We start from the raw sequence: 5,000 nt of genomic DNA on the forward strand, positions 1-5,000 counted from the left end.
TACGCGGCGGTGCTTAGTAATACGCGCAGTCATCGGAATATAGATAACACATACAACTGTCCCTATACATGCTGAACGTCTGTGCACACAATGTCAACCACACGTCACCCACACACTCCATCACCCACTAGTCTATGCCTGTAACAGACGCAGACACAACATCTAAGTACCAGCATGGAACAACATCCAGTGCATCCTCTCGGCCACAGTACACCATCCACACTATGATAACCAGACCGGGACGTCGAACCAGAAAACTGAATATCCCACTCTTCCTACAACCACCATTGCTCAGATACGCCACCAACACCCACACATGTCCTACACAGGGGTGCACCCAACAGCACCACACTGCCGCATCTCACAGCACATAAACAATGGCAGGAATGAAAGACACAGGTGTGCCACTCCTTTGCCACAAACACAGAACGGGCGCGCCACCTGCCATGAGCCACAAGTGCAACTGACGTGACATATCTGATAGTGCCTCAGGCGTCCACTTACTACCATCACTATCAACGAACCTCGCCACCCCACCCCCCCCCCACACACACCATCCCTTAACCCAACTTCTGCCTTAACCTAACCCAACTTCTGCCTTAACCTAACCCAACTTCTGCCTTAACCTAACCCAACTTCTGCCTTAACCTAACCCAACTTCTGCCTTAACCTAACCCAACTTCTGCCTTAACCTAACCCAACTTCTGCCTTAACCTAACCCAACTTCTGCCTTAACCTAACCCAACTTCTGCCTTAACCTAACCCAAGTTGCGCCTTAACCTAACCCAAGTTGCGCCTTAACCTAACCCAAGTTGCGCCTTAACCTAACCCAAGTTGCGCCTTAACCTAACCCAAGTTGCGCCTTAACCTAACCCAAGTTGCGCCTTAACCTAACCCAAGTTGCGCCTTAACCTAACCCAAGTTGCGCCTTAACCTAACCCAAGTTGCGCCTTAACCTAACCCAACTTCTGCCTTAACCTAACCCAACTTCTGCCTTAACCTAACCCAACTTCTGCCTTAACCTAACCCAACTTCTGCCTTAACCTAACCCAAGTTGCGCCTTAACCTAACCCAAGTTGCGCCTTAACCTAACCCAAGTTGCGCCTTAACCTAACCCAAGTTGCGCCTTAACCTAACCCAAGTTGCGCCTTAACCTAACCCAAGTTGCGCCTTAACCTAACCCAAGTTGCGCCTTAACCTAACCCAAGTTGCGCCTTAACCTAACCCAAGTTGCGCCTTAACCTAACCCAAGTTGCGCCCTAACCTAACCCACGTTGCGCCCTAACCTAACCCACGTTGCGCCTTAACCTAACCCACGTTGCGCCCTAACCTAACCCACGTTGCGCCCTAACCTAACCTACGTTGCGCCCTAACCTAACCTACGTTGCGCCCTAACCTAACCTACGTTGCGCCCTAACCTAACCTACGTTGCGCCCTAACCTAACCTACGTTGCGCCCTAACCTAACCTACGTTGCGCCCTAACCTAACCTACGTTGGGCCCTAACCTAACCCACGTTGCGCCCTAACCTAACCCACGTTGCGCCCTAACCTAACCCACGTTGCGCCCAAACCTAACCCACGTTGCGCCCTAACCTAACCCACGTTGCGCCCTAACCTAACCTACGTTGCGCCCTAACCTAACCTACGTTGCGCCCTAACCTAACCTACGTTGCGCCCTAACCTAACCTACGTTGCGCCCTAACCTAACCTACGTTGCGCCCTAACCTAACCTACGTTGCGCCCTAACCTAACCTACGTTGGGCCCTAACCTAACCCACGTTGCGCCCTAACCTAACCCACGTTGCGCCCTAACCTAACCCACGTTGCGCCCAAACCTAACCCACGTTGCGCCCTAACCTAACCCACGTTGCGCCCTAACCTAACCCACGTTGCGCCTTAACCTGCCCTGTAATTGTTAGTTATATGAATCTAGGAATTCGTGTAGCGTTGCCTAATTGCAACCATCTCAACATAGTTCACTTCGCGCACACTGTGGTGTTCTGCGTATTGATTCATTTTACGGTGCGTACCCTCACATCTTGCGAGTGTTGCTTACTTTCCACATGGTCCCGCTATCCACTGTATTGTGTACTGCAATAGGACGTATATCGCCCCCGCCCCCCCCCCCCCCTCCCCTCCTGTCACCTCTAGCTCGTCGGTCAGGAGTTCGCGTGTTGAATGCGCTTCGCAGCTGTGCAATGGCATTCGCATACGTACGCTGGCCACCTTCCACGTGTTCTTTCGTGCACACGTCGCAGCGTGTATGTATGCTGATGGAGTGCGTCGTGACACACAACATCCAGGCATGCAAGACTCGTAGAAGTCGCAAATGTAGATGGATGTCTACGTTTGCTGCCCAAGTTACGCAAATGAACTGGAAATCCGTTGTTGCGCGGTTGTTCGCGCTGGAGGTGAATCGTTGATATCGACGATCGGTACAGGTATTAACCGGTTGCTTCAGCGACACCCGTCATACCCACGAACGTGAGTGGGCATGTGGGTATGAAGCGATACGCGGCGGTGGCTGGGTGGGACCGTCCCCGGCCGGTGAGGGGGGGGCGCCCGGCGTGCTGGCCGCGCGCTGCGTGGGCGCACGCGCGGCAGCCGGCTGGTGGGGGCGCCCAGTGGCAGGCGCGCCGGCTGACGGAGGCGGCAGGCGGCGCATCTGCGTGCCGGCGCACCCAGCGCGCGGCGCCGTGCGGCCAAAGTGGGTCCTCCCGGGCCCGGTGCGAAGCGCGGTGGACATCTGCAGTGTGCTGGTCCGATTGAGGACTGTGTGCGTTGAGGATGCGCCGCCGCCCGGCACTCGGCGCCGCGACGCCGTCTGCTGCTCGGTCGCCCCCGCGGTTCTCGCAGGTGGTTTGTATCGCAGCTGTGCGGATGTGTTGGCGCGTGCGCTGTGCTGGGAGAGTTCGCTTTGGCACCCAAGTGGGGCTCTGCCCCTCTGTGGCGCTGGCGTTGGAGCTGCCCGGTCACTGTTTGTGGCCGCGTGTTGTCTCCCGCCGGCAACACCACGACAGCACGCTCCCGGGCCTCTGTCGGCAGCGGCAAGCTCAGTTGGGAGCACGGGTGGTCGCACTGAAAGCGTCTACTCGCCTATCTCCGGGCGATTGCGCCTCTCTCGAACCCGACCAAGTACTTAGGACGGCGCTGCGCGCCGCCGGGACCTGAGAGGGTTTCGAGGTGTATCGTGCAGGGGAGCCCAGCCTCCTCCTGTTTGCAGAATAATTGAGCGGACGCTTGCGTGTTCGCGCGGGCCCCCGGGACACACTCCCGGGCGGCCGGCTGCTCAGCTCTAGTTGACGCAGCTCCCTGGTTGATCCTGCCAGTAGTCATATGCTTGTCTCAAAGATTAAGCCATGCATGTCTCAGTACAAGCCGCATTAAGGTGAAACCGCGAATGGCTCATTAAATCAGTTATGGTTCCTTAGATCGTACCCACGTTACTTGGATAACTGTGGTAATTCTAGAGCTAATACATGCAAACAGAGTCCCGACCAGAGATGGAAGGGACGCTTTTATTAGATCAAAACCAATCGGTCGGCTCGTCCGGTCCGTTTGCCTTGGTGACTCTGAATAACTTTGGGCTGATCGCACGGTCTTCGTACCGGCGACGCATCTTTCAAATGTCTGCCTTATCAACTGTCGATGGTAGGTTCTGCGCCTACCATGGTTGTAACGGGTAACGGGGAATCAGGGTTCGATTCCGGAGAGGGAGCCTGAGAAACGGCTACCACATCCAAGGAAGGCAGCAGGCGCGCAAATTACCCACTCCCGGCACGGGGAGGTAGTGACGAAAAATAACGATACGGGACTCATCCGAGGCCCCGTAATCGGAATGAGTACACTTTAAATCCTTTAACGAGTATCTATTGGAGGGCAAGTCTGGTGCCAGCAGCCGCGGTAATTCCAGCTCCAATAGCGTATATTAAAGTTGTTGCGGTTAAAAAGCTCGTAGTTGGATTTGTGTCCCACGCTGTTGGTTCACCGCCCGTCGGTGTTTAACTGGCATGTATCGTGGGACGTCCTGCCGGTGGGGCGAGCCGAAGGCGTGCGACCGCCTCGTGCGTGCTCGTGCGTCCCGAGGCGGACCCCGTTGAAATCCTACCAGGGTGCTCTTTATTGAGTGTCTCGGTGGGCCGGCACGTTTACTTTGAACAAATTAGAGTGCTTAAAGCAGGCAAGCCCGCCTGAATACTGTGTGCATGGAATAATGGAATAGGACCTCGGTTCTATTTTGTTGGTTTTCGGAACCCGAGGTAATGATTAATAGGGACAGGCGGGGGCATTCGTATTGCGACGTTAGAGGTGAAATTCTTGGATCGTCGCAAGACGAACAGAAGCGAAAGCATTTGCCAAGTATGTTTTCATTAATCAAGAACGAAAGTTAGAGGTTCGAAGGCGATCAGATACCGCCCTAGTTCTAACCATAAACGATGCCAGCCAGCGATCCGCCGCAGTTCCTCCGATGACTCGGCGGGCAGCCTCCGGGAAACCAAAGCTTTTGGGTTCCGGGGGAAGTATGGTTGCAAAGCTGAAACTTAAAGGAATTGACGGAAGGGCACCACCAGGAGTGGAGCCTGCGGCTTAATTTGACTCAACACGGGAAACCTCACCAGGCCCGGACACCGGAAGGATTGACAGATTGATAGCTCTTTCTTGATTCGGTGGGTGGTGGTGCATGGCCGTTCTTAGTTGGTGGAGCGATTTGTCTGGTTAATTCCGATAACGAACGAGACTCTAGCCTGCTAACTAGTCGCGTGACATCCTTCGTGCTGTCAGCGATTACTTTTCTTCTTAGAGGGACAGGCGGCTTCTAGCCGCACGAGATTGAGCAATAACAGGTCTGTGATGCCCTTAGATGTTCTGGGCCGCACGCGCGCTACACTGAAGGAATCAGCGTGTCTTCCTAGGCCGAAAGGTCGGGGTAACCCGCTGAACCTCCTTCGTGCTAGGGATTGGGGCTTGCAATTGTTCCCCATGAACGAGGAATTCCCAG

General features: G+C 54.9%; 1 non-coding gene across 1 annotated transcript in view; it reads left to right on the forward strand.

Annotated features, from left to right (window-relative positions):
- The first annotated feature begins 3,310 nt into the window (after nt 1-3,310).
- LOC126197006 (small subunit ribosomal RNA) overlaps nt 3,311-5,000 on the forward strand; it is a 1,909-nt gene continuing 219 nt past the window's right edge. Inside the window, exon 1 of the ribosomal RNA XR_007539418.1 lies at nt 3,311-5,000. This exon is cut by the window's right edge and continues 219 nt beyond it. This is a non-coding gene — a ribosomal RNA (small subunit ribosomal RNA).

Source organism: Schistocerca nitens, chromosome 7 (assembly GCF_023898315.1).
Source record: "Schistocerca nitens isolate TAMUIC-IGC-003100 chromosome 7, iqSchNite1.1, whole genome shotgun sequence".
Classification (NCBI taxonomy): domain Eukaryota; kingdom Metazoa; phylum Arthropoda; class Insecta; order Orthoptera; family Acrididae; genus Schistocerca; species Schistocerca nitens.